Genomic DNA, 17135 nt, shown 5'->3' with positions numbered 1-17135 from the left:
TTCAAGGTCAGTCTGATCTGCAAAGGGAGCTCCAATACAGGTTCCAAAGCTGCAGAGAAAACCCCATCTTGAAAAACTAAAGAAAAATAAAATAAAATAAAATAAAAACAAAAAAGGGGGGTCTAGGTGGAGTCCATAGACTAGTGTTTGAGAGACCTCACTGATGAACTATTTTGCCTGGCACTTGAGGATTTGAAAGTGTCTGACAAAGGTGTTTGGACCCAATTCAAGACAGTTTTCATTTACACACCGTTTAAATGTACATTCAGAATGATTCCTGCTTTTGAAAAGTGCCTGTTATTATTCTATGGTGTGTAACAGTGTAGAAAGAATGACATGGTTAATATAATAATATGATCTTCAGTCATTTTTATGAGACATTTGCATCCTTTTATGCAACACCTAATTGACAGTTGGCCCTTCGGTCCTCTCCAATGGAACAACCTATTAAATGCAATTTATGGCCACTGTTTTCTAAGTCAGTTAAATGACATGAGATGAAAATCTCCTTTAAATGATGCTCGGTGGATTCTTTCTCTGGTTGGAAGAATCAGATTTCAGAAAGGAGCTATTTATTGTGCAGCTGAGAAGGCATGCCTAGGACCTACGTATGGTACATCCGAGTGCTCCTTTTAGGAGTGGGTGCCCTGCTTTGATGAAATGCTTGAATCCCAGTCTTATTGTTGCTCTTCTCAAGTGTGGCAAAGGCCTGGCAGAGAAGCACTTGTTCTGGAGGTGGGGGATGCATCTGTTCATCCTATGTATGGTCTCTGGTGCACGTTGGCTTCCTCAACTGATCGCCCTTACTTCCTGTCCTGCTTCTGCAGGGTTGGCTCCAATGAGAAAGTGCTCCTGGCTTGTTTATGGATAGTCTAGCCCTTGGTAAGCACTTAGCAACTCTTCACTGGATGAATTAATGAACCAATACACTGACTGCCTTGGCCTTATGCTTACTGTGATTTTGATATAATTTTTACCATCTGAAACCTGTTAAATATTTAGCTTACAAATCAGTGCATTCATAATGAAGCCCAAGAATAGATGCTCATTTATTTTCAGTAAGTGAAGGAGCTATTGTAGGCTACACACTGCCCTTTTCTGCAGCTGATTACTGGGGAACGTCGTTAGGTAACCATGTCTTGGCAGCCACCATGATCCTGCCTTGAGGTTGCTAGCAGATCCAGCCTTAGGCAAATGCAGAACTGAATGAATTCTCATGCTCTCTGATCTGTTCATCAGTAATAGATGAGGGAAATGTAAGATTGATTGGTCTTTCTCTGAATTGCTTTTTCGATATCATCTTTTTCTGTCTTCTTACAGAAGTGAGCAATGTATGGCTATTTATGTCATTTGTTTCTCTCTGAAACCTAAAACCAAGTTTCTGGATTCATGAACAAGAGCCTGGGATAGTTTATCCAAATTCCTGGTTAAGCTCTTTGTCGAACGCCTTTCAGAGTTACTGAATTTGTTTGATCCACATGATTTCAACTTGAGGTCTTTTGTCTTAGGAATATTGATTGTGGACAATGAAGTAGAACATTACATGTGCCGTAAGACTGGTCTTAGAAATCTGTGAAGGAACCAGAGAGGCCTTCCAGAGAACTCACACTAGTAGCAAGACAGATGAAGAGGATTACGTGTAGCTAGAATGGTCTTTCTCTGTATCTTTCTTTTTCTCCTTTATTTTATAAATGTAAGTAACAGCAGATTGCAAGGCTGCATCATGAGGAAAGTGTAAAAGGGGTCAGGGTAAGAACCTAAGAAGAGAATATCTGAGTTCAGTTCTTTCACGGAGGTGAATTTATATTCTACATAATCCTAGGTGGAGCATGAATTGTAACACACACTGGTAATAAGTTATTAGGAAAAAGAAATGTCCAAGGTGGTCAGTATATCTGCAACAAAAGAAAGGGTTAAATGGGGTATAAGGCATGGTCAAAGAGATGTGGGTAAAACTTTGTTGTCAAGTGGGGATTATGGTGAGAAAAATGTTTTAAGACGAAGGATGCAAAATTAGATAAGGTGATAGGCGAACTTAATACTCAATGTGAGGAAATGGTTTTGTGGGATACCTGTACACTGTGTGAAGATGTATCATGTGATTGGTTTAATAAAGAGCTGGATGTCCAATAGCTAGGCAGAAGAGGTTGGGTAGAACTTCCAGGTAGAGAGAGGAACTCAGGGTTAGAATCTAGGCATGCAAGAGACGCCAGCAAGATGGGAGCAAGTCGGTTGTACAGAATGGGAGAGAGATAAAAACTCACATGGCAGAGTGTAGATTAATAGAAGCAGGTTCTTATAGGAACTAGTTGGGGACAAGCCTAAGCTCAAGGCCAAACTTCATAATTAATAATAAGTCCCTGTGTCTTTATTTGGGGACTGGCGGTTCTAAAAGAAAAGCTCACTAAAAAATCCTATGACCTAAAGTTTCCGTCCTTGACTTTTGTGTCAACTGAACGCTGGAAAACAGAGTCAACATGTATTTAAAGTGCCCGATGGTGAGGGAAGGGTAACCTATACCAGACAATGTGCTTCGATCTGAAATCAAAGCATCTTGGAAGTCAAGAGTGATTGTGCCGTCTTCAACCATGGTATCCTAACCAGTCCCTGCATGGTTCCTGATTCTGGCTTCAGATACTAATGACTCGCAGCCTAGGGACGAGCGTTCAAACTGTCACGGCACCGACAGTAACAGTGGCCCACGTTACTGAGCGTTGCGTCCCAAGCACTGTCTTAGGCATTTAAAGAATATCGTCCCACTCAAACTCACAGTGTTGGGTGAAAGATTGTATTATTGTCCTTCCTCACTCAAAATGTCCTCCAGTATCCTGCTTTTATAATCAAGAGATGTGAGGGTTTTGTGTGTGTGTGTGTGTGCGTGCGTGTGGTTTATCAAGGCCTTTGTCATGTGTCAGAACTGGATTCAAATCAAAGAAATTCGTTCAATTAGCAGAGCCAGGAGGCTGTCTTCTTGTAGCTCCACTCTTGACCATTTGTAAAGTGGCTTCCCGACAGGACATCTTCAAAACCAGATATAGGGAGAGGGAGACAAGATGAGATTCCTAGAGTCTCAGTTTCAGCCAATGTTTGAGTGGCTGCAGACACCTCCTCCCAAATATGGATGTTGAAGATCCGGCAGAGCCCAGCTCACGCAGCTTGGCAAAAGGGTCCAGACACTGGAGAACAAAGCCTCCAAGGTGTTCTGGTGGGCAGCCAAGGACATATCCGCAGGTAGCCGATCTGCCCTTAAGGAAGGCATGCATCTTCCTCTGTCTCCTAAGACTTGCTCATGTAAACATTCACATGACATAGACCTGTGACTCTAATGATTTCCAGTATTTTCCTGGTGGCTTTGTTCTAGTCATGGCACTAAAGTGGGACCCTGTGGTCTGAGATAGTAGCTACAAAGCCACCTCTCATCAGAGCATAAAAAAAACAAAACAAAACTGGACTTTACAGGTGAAAAGTACAGATGTGGGAAAGATGCGCTTTTAAAAACCAAAGAAAGAGAGAGAGAGAGAGAGAGAGAGAGAGAGAGAGAGAGAGAAAGCAAGAAAGCAAGAAAGCAAGAAAGCAAGAAAGCAAGAAAGCAAGAAAGAAAGAAAGAAAGAAAGAAAGAAAGAAAGAAAGAAAAAGAAAGGAAGAAAGAAAAGAAGCTGCTTCTGAGGAATTTCCCAGGAGCCCGAAGCAGCCGTGGTACTTCGTGTGCTGAGAGATAACCTGGAGTTAGGAAATGGACTAAAGGCCAGCAGGATCCGCCTCAATCTGGCCGAGAAAGTGCAGTGGCTGGATGTCTGAGCTATTACGCAGGGATTTGAACGCTGGGTGCAAGTGCAGCATGGAAATTATTTCAACAGTGAGTCTGAGTGTCAAGTGTCCTGCTGGGTCTCTGGGATCTGATACTCCTGTGGGGGAATGTCGCAGCTGTCGGAGCCCCAAGGAGCCCCCGAGCCCCGCTGCATGGAGGTGCCTCTGTGGCCAGTAAAATTCGCGCTGGGGTTTTGTAGCTGGCCTTTCCCCACAAACATTGCCAGGACGCCTTTATTTCAAATGATTCAGTGGTAAGAATGTGTGAGCCCAAGCCGTCCAGATGGAGGTCAGCCTGGTTGGATTCCCTTTTGATCTCCACCTTCTCTCACTTGGGCTCCCAAACTGCTGAACCCAGGGCTGTTTGCCTTTCCGTGGCTGGATGACATCAGCAGGGAGGCAGTTCCCGGGGCCAAGGGAGCCAAGTCCTCAGACACCAACTCGGAAGTAGGACAAGTACATTTTGTTTCTGCGATTCAACCCAGAGAACTGCTTGGTCCTGGAGGGCTGTGCCAAATGTGTTTGCGCAACCTCGGCAGCGGTACCCAAAATGCAGTGGAAGACTTGGCCAGAGATCTCATTTCACTGTGGAATGAAGTGGAATGAGGTTGTGGAATGAAGTCGTGGCAGGGTTAGTGTCGGTGGCCTTGTCTATGTGCATTGTGGGCTCAAACCTCAAGAAAGGTTAGAGTGCTAGAAGTCACGGTACTAGGCCTTTGGCTAGGCTCGTCATGGCCCATTGCCTCAGCATATAGCCTAGCCAAGGCACACAGCCTCAGGGAGCATTGAGGTGGAGCTGGCCAGGGCACGGTGCCATCTTGTTTTGGCCAGGAGCATGTTTCTGGGAGGGAGTGGGGGAGTTGGGGAGGAGAAAAGCTACCAATTTGGCAGTTGCTCCTGAACATTTGCTCTGCATTCTTAAATCTTCTTAGTTAAAGTCCCTATATCCCAGGCAATGGGACAAGAATGCACACACTCTACACATGTGAATGCATGCGTACACAGAGAGACCCAAAATATCTTAGCAGATAAAGTCAGCTATTGTATATTTGTCTATATGTATATATTCTTCTTAGGAGAAATCAAGGACTATATAAATATGTGCACATGTGACCAACATTTGATTGCAAATACTGAGGTCTTTTTAAAAGCTAATGTAATAATAAACATGTATATTTTGTATGGCCTTACAGGCCATGGTAAATTTTACGTCTCACTCATCTGATGGGCCTCCCCACTCTGTGAAACATGTGTTAGCTTCTTCTCTAATTTAATACTTCAGGAAACCAGGGAGGTAACTTGTTTAAGGTTTCATATTGTCATATTAAGTCCCAGGATCAACATTAAAAGGCACAGGTCATCCTAATCCATGCTCCTTACCATACTGACCCCCCAGATCTTCATCATAAAATGACCAAAGGTCACCAGACTTAGAACCCACTCATCTATTGTCGAACTAGATGACAGCTTTCAGGGTCTTCCAGAGCAGTCAAGAGAGCAACAGCAACATCTGCTTCACCTGGACCTTTTGAGAAAATACAGAGTCTCTCTCTCTCTCTCTCTCTCTCCTTTTCTTTCTTTTCTTTTATTGTTGGTTTTATGTTGAGGTCTTTGATCCATTTGGACTTGAGGTTTGTGTATGGCGATAGAGATGGATCTTTTTTCATTCTTTTTTTTATTGCTTTTTTTTGGAGCTATACATTTTTCTTCACTCCCCTCTCTTCCTCCCCCTCCCCTTCTACCCTCTCCTGTGACCCTCACACTCGCAATTTACTCAGAAGATCCTATGTAGATCCATGTATGTCTCTCTTAGGGTCCTCTTTGTTGTCTAGGTTCTCTGAGGTTGTGTACTGTAGACTGGTTTTTCTTTGCTTTATGTCTGAAAACCACTTATGAGTGAGTACATATTTTATATGTCTTTCTGGGTCTGGGTTACCTCCCTCAATCCATCTCTGGCCCTTTGACTCATAATCTGTACTCTGATAGCGTCATCTGTGTGATCAACAAAATTGGGGTGGGGAGGAGGATGAGATTAGGATTACAGTCTCTTATCTGCCATGTTCACTAGCTCCTGAACATAGAAATCTCAGAATCTAAGGAACAAAGAAAAAGAAGGAGAAGGAATGTAGAAAGGAACGGCGGGCAGGCCTGCTTTTCAACTTACATGGTTCCCACACGACTAGCTTAACCCCGGGAAAGATTCAGCATGTCTGACCTGGTGGCTGGCTCCATGGCGTCTGCCTCATTGCCCTCTTCCCAGCATTCTGTTCTGTTTGCTCTGCCTACCTAATTTTCTGTCCTATCAAAGGGCCAAGGCAGTCTCTTTATTAACCAATGAAAATAACACATAGACAGAAGGCCCACCTACATCAAAGGAAGAAGAGGAAAGCAGGAGGAGCAACAGCCGCCAGCTCATGTTAGGATCTCATACCCACAATTCTGCTAGGGGCCAGATACAGCAGATCATGACTGCAAAACTCTCCAGGTAACCTTCCTGCAGCCAGGGTCGGAAAATGTTGGGGTAGACTGACTTGGCAGGTGCTTTCCATCTTTGCTGAGTCTGTGAACTCATCCACGGGGAGAAGTCTACACACGTGTCTCCCCACCTCATGGCCGATGGGTATGTCGGCACTCAGCAAACATTTGGCTGTATTGATTCTAAACATTCCTATTGTGCAGAGACCTGACTTTTTTAAGAAGCACCTGTGAGTGGGCCACTTGCTCTGTGTGGTAACAGTTCACAGTAAAATTTCTCTTCTGTGAAAGACTCAGAGTTTCAAGAGAGCCGCCAGGTCCCATAGCTAACTGAGGAGATGGGAGCAACTTTCTGGTGTGCTAGGAGTGTTTCAAAGCTTTGGAATCCTCAAGGTTAGGAAAAATTAATGGCCCAGAACATGTGCAACTCAGGAAAAGTCCTTGAGAGTACCCAGGATGGACAGAATGGCCGGCCTCTCTGTGCATGTCACCTGGAGCACCAACAACAATGTCCAGGTCCCAGGAATGACCTGGCCATCTGGCGAGGCACTGAGGGCTCTGAGGACATGCTGTGTTCATTGCACCTCTTCTGACTTTTTTTTCTTTTCCAGAGGTGAAACTCCAAACAACCTCTGTGTTTTCCTGTCTCCAGACTCCCACTGTCCGATTTGGAACCTTGCTTCCTCTGCTGTGGAACCATCTGTTTGAGATATCAAGACAAAATTACATCAGGGGAATGCTTCTGTCTAGGTCAAGACAGGACAGCTGTGTGGCTCAGGCCACAGATCCAGCCCACGCAGGCGCTTGTAACTTTAGATGGCCCATATCCAGTGGGACCCACTTATTTACTAGGCCTGCAAAGCAGTCCAGAGACAGATGGGATTTCTTGTGGAGCCCTGCCCTGCCACCGAGAGGCAAGCCTGGGCATTTGTATTGTCACCTGACAGCTAAGCTTGTCAGGCCCTGCATTGGACATGTGAGGGACACGTGCTCAGTCTGGGTGCTACGCACAGGCAGCTGTTGCCCTTGCTGGCTGCCCGACTTGTGCTTGGTCACATCCCGCTCTGGCTCTGCTAACTGCCTTCCCCCTCTCCTCTGCTTTGGTTTCATGGTGTGAGAGCTGCATGGATAATTATTTTCTTTTCCTTTCCCAGAGCTTCTTGGATTGTTCTATTCACTTCCCTTTCATCTCTTCCTGGCCCACATACAGGGTCCGATAGCTAATTCTCTCTCTTCTCTCTCCTCTCTCTCCTCTCTCTCCCTTTTCTCCTCTCTCCCCTCTCTCCCCTCTCTCCTCTCTCTCTCTCTCTCTCTCTCTCTCTCTCTCTCTCTCTCTCTCCCAAACAGGACCCTAGGGTAGTAGCAAGTAGTGTGGGGATGGCTTCTCTTAAGTTTGGGGTTCTTGGCACCTGAAGTAATCCATGTTCATTCTCTGCAAGTGATTGATTGGTGCTCCAGGGACTACTGGCTGTCCCGTGACCATCACGAGACAAATCAGGGTTGTGACAGTCCACCTAGCAAAGGGGCTGAGACAGGGAGAGTCGGTGTCTTCCTGCAGATCAGTGAATAGCTCGATCTGCTCAATATGGTCCAGGGGCTCCCCGTTCTTTTACAACTTCGGATTCTCCAGAACATTTATTTTCATTTTTAAAGTTTTGAATGAATTAACTTATAGTTTTATTTTTCATGCACTGACTAATCTGTAGGGTTCAGTGATATTTTAAAACATATGTGTGTGTGTATATACATACACACACACACACACACACACACATATATATATATATTACACAATGACAAATTTCAAGTAATTTCATATCATCATTTCAAATACAGGTCAGTGAATACCCCCACCCTCGCCCACTCCCAGCACCCTGATCTAACTAACACAGAGTAAGTAGGTACAAGCATGTTTTACAAGATAGGGGTTAGGTTAACAAGTCTTGTCTTTCCTCCCTCCTTACATAAGCAGTGTCTTTAAAAAAACCATGTGTTTGATGTATGTACATGTATGTATATTCACGTGTGTGTGTGTGTGTGTGGTAGCTGTGAGAACTGAAGTTGGTATTGTCTTCCTTGATTGTTTTCTACCTTGTTTATTGAGACAGCATCTCAGTAAACCCTGAGTTCACCAATACTGACTCGCCTAGACAGCCAGCTTGTCCCAGAATCTCATGTCTCTGGCTCCCATGAATGCTAAGATCGCAAGCAACCACTGCCTGCTTTTTATGTGGGCTTGGGGGATATTGTGGTCTTCACACTTTGCTGGCAAATGTTTTATCCATTGATCCACCGAGCAAGTTCCACCCCTGCCCCCAATTCTTTGAGACAAGGTTTTGTGTGTCCCAGGGCAGCCTAACTTTTTCTATATAGCTGCCAATGGCCTTGAACTTTGGATTTTCCTATTTCCTTACCAGGGATGAACCACAGTGCCCACTTTTATGAGGTACATTTAAATACTAGGAAAGCAACTAAGCTATATCCCCAGACTTCTGGGTCTTAAGAAATATCAAACTGGCAAATCCTCTCTTCCAAGATGCTGGGCATGTTATTGCCCAAGTTCCCAGAATCCCTGTAAAAGAGAAGAAAGAGGGTGATCTCACATCTGGAGCCAGTAGAGGGAAGCCAGCAGGAGGGAAAGTGTTAGGGAAAAAAACAAATGCGATTTCTCTGCTCTGTTGAATTCAGTGGCTTATTAACTGCTAACTAAGCATTGCCCTCTGGTCGTCCCAGAGGGGCTGGCTGTAATGAGCAAGGTGGAAGAATCAGGCTCATTTGTAATTACACATTAGCACCACTGAAGTGCTGATCACACCCACCCTCTCCTCACTGAGGCTCTCCGTGGCCAGTCCCTGTGCCCCAGGGCCAAACTTTTCATTGTTTATTCAATTACGTTGTGTCCCTAGCTAATCACTTTTACATTTGCCTAATTCTTCTACAGTGAACTGCCTCTGGACCGGGGGCCATTTGCATATCTGTGTCTTAATTACCTACCCTCCGCCCAAGAAGAGGACAGGAGCTGCTGCCTTCTCCGCCCTTCTCACTGCCCGGCAACTGGGCTACTGCAGGCTGGGAGGGGAGGAGCTGAGGCTCTGCCCTGGTTGGAGATTGTGGAGTTCCAGAGTCTGCTGACTTCCGGGGGCAACTACCTGTTAAATCCAAGCAGCCCCCGTGTGTCCTTTCCTGTAGAAGCCACTTCCATTCTTGGCCCAAGAGTGTGTAGTTCAGTGGTATAGCACTTGCCTAGTGTGTGTGGTGAGGCCTTGAGTGTGTTCCACACCACAGGGGGAAAAAAAATGAAAGAAAACAAAACCCCAATCCAACATAATGCAAACCAAACAACAATAAAAACCAAGCAACAACAGAACCCTAAGCAAACCGAAACCAGCTAAAGCCCAAACCAAAGCCAATTTTTTCCCCTCAAAACCAAAGTCAACAGAAAAAAAAAAAAAGAATGTGCCCCCCCTTCAGCCAGCTCCTCCAACCATGGCAATATATGGGGAAGGGAAAAAAACACCCCCCCCCATAAACATTTACTTAGAAAATTTAAATTAGTGAACTAGTGTGTGAACGGAGGAACATGCACGCCACAGTGCTTGCCTGGTTGTCAGAGGACAACTTTTCAGAAATCCGTTCTCAGCTCCCATGTTCGTTGTCTTTCTTGCTTCCATCTCGACCCAGGCTTTTGGTCAGCGGTCCTGTCTCTGCCTCCCATGCTGTCTTAAGAGTGCCGGGGCCACAGGTACTCACTACTGCATCCAGCTTTTTCAAAACTGTTTTTATTGGGCTATATATTTTTCTCCACTCCCCTCCCTTCCTCTCCCGTCCTCTCCCTTTTCCCTCTCTTCCATGGCCCCCATGCTCCCCGTTTACTCAGGAAACCTTGTCTTTTTCTACTTCCCATGTAGATTAGATCCATGTATGTCTCTCTTAGGGTCCTCATTGTTGTCTAGGTTCTCTGGGGTTGTGAATTGTAGGCTGGTTTTTCTTTGCTTTATGTCTAAAAGTCACTTATGAGTGAGTACATATGATATTTGTCTTTTGGGGTCTTGGTTACCTCACTCAATATGATGTTTTCTAGATCCATCCATTTGCCTGAAAATTTTAAGGTATCATTTTTTTCTGTTGTGTATTACTCCATTGTGTAAATGTACCACATTTTCTTTATCCATTCTTCTATCAAGGGGCCTTTAGGTTGTTTCAGGTTCTGGCTATGACAAACAAAGCTGCTATAAACATAGTTGAGCACATGTCTTTGGTATGATTGACCATCCTTTGGATATATCCAAAAGTGGTATTACTGGGTCTTAAGGTAGATTGTTTCCTAATTTTCTGAGAAACTGTCATACTGATATCCAAAGGGGCTAGACCAGTTTGCACTCCAAGCAGCAATAGAGGAGTGTTCTCTTTACCCTACATCCTCTCCAGTATAAGCTATCATCAATGGGTGACAGCTGTGCAGGTTTTCAGCTTCGTGACTGTCACTCATGCTGTGGTGGACCTTTGTGATGCGACTGTCTTTGAGTCCTTTCTGCTCCCATAAGTAACCTCTCAGCCACATTTCTGTAAGTCATACCAGTGAGTCTCATTAATTCACCACGCTGGAATTTGGTAGTATCCACACGTTGATCTGTCGTGGGCTCTCTGTCTGAGGTGAGTAGACACGTGCATTGCATCTCCCCAGAAAAAGTTTTGTCACACAACATGAGATAAAAAAAATACAGACATAGGGCAAAGCAGAGCATATAATAAAGATCAAAGAATTCAGCAAAGTGTGGTGGCACACACCTTCTATCTTAGCACTTGGGAGGCAGAGTCAGGTAGATTCTCTGCGATTTTGAGGCTAGCCTGATCTACATAGTGAATTCCAGGACAGACAGGCCTTCATAGTGAGACCCTATCTCTGGCGAGGGAGACTGAAAGAAAGAAAGACAGCGAGAAGGAGATGGGTTGAGAGAGGAGAGAGATATAGAGAGCTACGAATTCAAGATCTCTTGCTATTAAGAATGCTCTTGTTTTCTGGGGTACATTTGCCTTCAAAGAGAAAGATGCAAAGGATGTTATAGAAATTATGAGTAGGAGCTCAACTCGCATTGGGAATTTAGTGAATGTGACTCTCTAGGAAAATCATTGTGAGGGAGGTTGCAATGGATATCCGGTGCATAGATATATATAATTTGAACATGGGATGTATATGATATAAGAAATACAGATCACAAAAGATGTCACGGGGTTTTTGTCCTCGATTTTTTTTCTTTGAGACAGGGTCTTATATAGCCCAGGTTGCCCCCAAACTCAAAATACAGCTGAAGATGACCTTGAGCTTCTGATTCTCCTGCCTGTACCCCTTTAATACTCAGATCATAGGTATGGACTATCTTGGTTAGTTGATGTAATTGACTGAACCCAGGACTTCTTGAATGCTAGGCAAGCACTCTACGAACTGAGCTAAATACACCATTCCCTGGGTGAATTTTGGGAGTCTGGCTTCTTAATACACTACTTTGTTTTCTTTGTTCCTGGCTTATTCCATCCTTTTTGCTAAGACTTCCAGGTGGATGGAGGCTGTTGAGGAAAGTTAGAGAATTCAGAAAATGAATTTTTATGTGGCCATGGCTTCATAGACGAGCATGGAACATATCTCAGGTATTTTTTAGTTATATAAATGTTGGGAAAATTCAGGATTCTTTGCATGTGTACTGTTAGCCCCCTCGGGAACCACAGCAGAGTATATCATGAGCTCTCTTCTATGGGAGTGGTCTCACTGCGAGTTTTAGTTGTATTTTATTTTGTTTGGTTTTTGCCAATCTTTGGGTAACTTTGGTTCTGTGTACTTTATGGGTTTGGCTTCTGCTTTTCAAAACTCAAATTCACTGTGTTATATCCACAGTTTTACTTTTCATCCTGTCTAATTTTTATCCCATCAAATATTGCTGCTGTGATTTAAATTGACTACTACTATCTCCATTTCCCCTGTTGGGATACGATAAGCATCTCAAGTGTGAAATTCACTGAATAGAACTTATCATTTTCAACACTGTGCTCTCTAGCTTACACTTTTCTCTCAGATGGCAGTGAAATGGTACACACAACTCCTCAAGTTAGATATCATTTATTACTTATCTATCTCATGAAGTTTCTTCTTGTATATTTGGCAGGTACCCCAAACTGATTCTGATCATTCTTACAGCCTGTCTAGACAGTGGCTACAGCCTCCACACTGTTCTCTCCTTGACCTGTAATCTCTGAAATAACTTTGACCCCACTCTCCTGAAATCATGTTTTTAAAAACAGACACTGCCATCTCTTGCTTCAAGTTTCCCCTTGACCCTCGTTTAAGTTAGGTTTAAATTCTTCATAAAAGTTGCAAGATTTGTTCTAATTAAACAGATTGGATTGAACTCCAATCCAATTGCTCTGTCTGAATTTCAGTTGACTTTTACCCAGGTCTTCACAATCAAGCCATAAAGCTATCACCACTCTCAGATCTCACACAGCCACACATGACTCATGGTTTGCATACTTCCTCTGCCTGGGATACCTTGTTTTCCCCCAGTTTCTTAGCCCACTGTCATTCAAGCCTGCTTGAAGACACCAACGCTTTAGATTTATTTTTCAACTCCTTCAATCAAGATTAGCTATTCTGTCTCTCACTCCTTTCCTCTTGCCCGTGGTTCTCTTACAGTGGAGATGTTTGTAATTGTCAGATTTGCGATCTAGGTGGGGAGATCCTGATGACATATGAGTTGTTCACCTTGGGATCTCTAAGGTCTATACAATGCAGACGCCCATCACTTTTGCCTAAGTACCAACCTTAGTACCAACCATTGTATTGTTGGTGCCTGACACAGACTAAGTGTTTTGTAAATATTCATGGCCTTTGTGAGTAAGGGATCCTTAGAAATTGAATATGGTGATAAGCAAACATGATTCCATCCTTCAGTCCTGCAGCCTTGGGAAGTTACAATGTTCAGTTGTAACAAAAGGCTAACTTGTCAGCTAAGGCTTTTGTCTTTAGTATTATTTCTACCTAGAAAGGGATGATAGCTACTGGTGTGGGAGGTCCTTCTGTCTATGTGTTGCTTTTATTGGTTAATGAATAAAGAAACTAGCTTGGCCTATAGCAAGGTAGAACGTAGTTAGGCGGTGAAAACTAAACTGAATGCTGGAAGAAAGAAGGCAGAGTCAGAGAGAAGCCATGTAGCCCCACTGGAGACAGACACCAGAACTTTACCTGGATAGCCACAGCCTCATGGCAATACACAGATTAGTAGAAATGGGTTAAATTAAGATGTAAGAGTTAGCAAAAAAGAAGTTAGTGTTAATGGACCAAACAGTGACTTAATTAATACAGTTTCTGTGTGGTTATTTCAGGTCTGAGCTACCAGGCAGTCAGGAAACAAACAAGTCGCTTCTGAAAAAAAAATTGTCATTCCAACATGGTTGACTATATCCATGTAAAACCTGAGAGGGCTTGGAAATGAATTCTAGACACTAAAAAACAAAGTTTAGCCACATTTCCTTTTCTGAATGGGCTTTGCTTGCTGGCAGCATGCTGCAGCTCCTTTAAGAAAGGTCTTGCTGATACAGCAATAGCAGAAAAAAAGCCATGCCATTTTGCAATGGTGGCTTCCTGAGCTGTGTAGCCAGTACAAACTTTGATTCTTTCTGGATGCCGAGCATTTAAATGGGTTCTGTGAGCAGACTACTACAACTTGCTTAATGGCAACATAGACCCTCTTTGTGCCTGAAAATGGGGCTGTGAGTGTGGCTTGTGCTAAACAGACCTCTGCCCTGCCATGTTGGACTGGGTGAGGCAAGCAGGCAGTGCTATGTTTCTTCTAGCAACGCTGCAACTGAGGTTCTTAAGAAATGCTTAGTATTTTAAGAAGCCGGACAGAAAAGAACTACAGATACACAATAAAGACAGATTCAGACAGATACAGACCTCTAAGTGGGTCACAGTGTTGGATGAATGTATGTAGGCTTGGGAGAGAGAAGAAAAAGAGTATAGAGAGTTGGAAAAGAAGTAAATCATTTTTAAAAAGAAAATAAAACAAAGTCTTTAAAGAGACAGAGTCAGACAGTCATAGATTAAAAGGAGTAAAGATAATAAATATTAAGAAGTAATGGAGTAAAAACTAATAAGTCATGTAAAGATGGAATATACACAGAGAGTCTGGATTATGTATATTATTGTGTTTTCTTTGAATTTTTTGACTGTGAAGAAGCTAATTATAGAGAGACATTTCATTGTATGGGCTGCTATGCTAGACCTACACACACACACACACACACACACACACACACACACACACACACACACATTTTAAAGGTATTTTGATTTCAGAATTTGGGTCTAAGGATATGTTACTTTGAAAAAGATGTTCTTTTGTTTCCACAGAGGATGAGAACCTGTGGAATTCTTCCATACTAATGTGGTTTGATGAACCAAGACCCCCTGGAAGATCCCCATGAATACCACTCAAAAATTACTTTGCCCAGTAAAAAGCAGGAAGAAATTTGGAAAGAACTATGCACAAATTCCCTAAATGATTGTTCATAAACATTTCTTTACATTTAAAGGGGGATATGCTATAGAGATGGATACTTTGCTTTGATATGGATCTTGTTTTATTGATACAAAATTAAGGTCAATTTTGTTATACTGTGTATATGTATTTCTGATCTTGATTAAAGTATTGTGTGTGCAGCTCATTTAAAAATGTAACGTATAATTAAAAATATAGGTTAATAGTGAGTCATCTATAATAGTGAAGCTCATAGTCATATTAGGTTTTCTAGATATATAAAGATATATTTTAGTTAGATAGATAATCTTCAAATCTTTCAAAGAACTTCAGAATATGGCATTTAAAATGTTAATAATTTAGAACTTTTCATGACAATTAGACACATCTGTTCCTGGCAGCACCAATCTACTTCAAGAAGAAGATGGGCATCGAAGAAGCTCCTTATGGAATTTGTTAGCCATTTGGGCAAGAAACTGCTCTTGCCTGGACTGCTTCATGGTATGCTGTAAAATCTGGACATGCAGGACCCACAGAGAAATGACTGCTGTACTTGCCTAAAGGTGAGACATCCTTTGGGGTTTCTGCTTCATGAAAGAGTCTGACAGACATTCTGCAGGATACTGAAGAAAGTGTCTGAAAAACTGTCAATATAGGTGAAATTGTCTTTGAAATTTCCTGCTTTATGGAAAAGTCTTCTTGATGTTATGGGCCTGTAGACTGAAGATGGATGCCCCAACGATACAGAAGAACATTGGGTGACTGTTCAGGTAGCAAGATGTCTCTGTCAATTCTAGAATTTTGGAAGTTGTTTACAATATATTTCCTGTTTACATAGGTAATATATCCTTCTGGAGTCTTTGATGGAGTTGAAGAGTATATAGTTATAATTATAGTTTTCCTTAGTTATGATAAAAGATAAGGTAGATATAAATACTGTAACTATAATTCTTACTTGATACCTGTTTTGTTGTATGTAATTTTACTATGTTAAAGTTAAAGCCTTTCTTTATGTTTAAACAGAAAAGGAAAAATGGTATGGGAGATCCTTCTATGTGTTGCTTTTATTAGTTAATGAATAAAGAACCTGGCTTGGCCTATAGCAAGGCAGAACTTAGTTAGGCGGGAAAAACTAAACTGAATGCTGGAAGGAAGGAGAGAGAGTCAGAGAGAAGTTATGTAGCCCCATCAGAGACAGATCCCAGAACTTTACCTGGTAAGCCACAGCCTCGTGACGATACACGTATTAATGGAAATGGGTTAAATTAATATGTAAGAGTTAGCCAATAAGAAGCTAGAGCTAATGGGCCAAGCAGTGATTTTATTAATACAGTTTCTGTGTGGTTATTTTGGCTCTGAGCTGCCAGGCGGCCGAGAAGCAGACAAGTGGCTTTTTACAACAAGCTATCATTTACGAAGGATATACTCTGTCAAACAACATTAAAATTTGCCACATCTTTTTAAAAAAGATGCGCTTTTGTTTTTGTATATGTGTGCATATCTATGTGAGTATCTACTACATACCTATTGGTCTTCAAGGAGGACGGAAGGCAGCCTTGGATGCCCTAGAGCTGGAGTTATAGGGAGCTGTGAACTGCCTCAGATGGGTGCTGGGAACGAAACTCAGGTACCCCGAATGAGGGGCAAATGTTCTTTAGTACTGAGCCATTTCTCTAGCCCCAAATTAACATTTCATTAAAGGCAACCATGAGCGAATCAAGGCCTATCATCAGAAAAAGCCCGGAACTTATTTTAAATTACCTCGTGCCCATCTGAAAAAAGTCAAATTATCGTTTAAGCCCCTCAGACATTACACCACTAATCCTTTTCTAATGATCTCATCCTAAGAAATAGCATCAGCAGGGGGACTGTTGAGCCTCCCCTCCCCGTAACAACATAATGAGCAGATTTGGGTATTTACATAATAACTTAGGATGATTTCAGAGCATTTTAGACAAAATATACAGCCACTTAGACGGATGCCAGGCCAGCCATCTCGGCCCTCGTGGGAATTAAATGGAGATGGGAAGGGAAAGAGCAAAAGTCCGGGAGTGTTTGGGTGTGTCCCGCTTGGCTTAGGTTCTTACATGCCTTGGTTTGCAGCGAGATGCCATGGTTAGAGAACTGGGTTCATAGAAAACACAAGCCCCGAAGCTTTGAGTGAACTACAGAAAGAAATTGGGTGGAGCTAAAAGCAACTAGGTTCCAGAAACGGTTTTGAAAACAGGTAGTAATTGTCATTTTTACAAGGGAGACCACTGAGCCTAATTTGACACGACTTGCGGTGTTGCCCATTTCTGATGCATTGCTGCCTTCCTTTAG

This window comes from Myodes glareolus, chromosome 20 (assembly GCF_982192425.1).
Source record: "Myodes glareolus chromosome 20, mMyoGla1.1, whole genome shotgun sequence".
In the NCBI taxonomy this organism is placed as follows: domain Eukaryota; kingdom Metazoa; phylum Chordata; class Mammalia; order Rodentia; family Cricetidae; genus Myodes; species Myodes glareolus.
Note: the sequence above shows the minus strand (reverse complement) of the source record.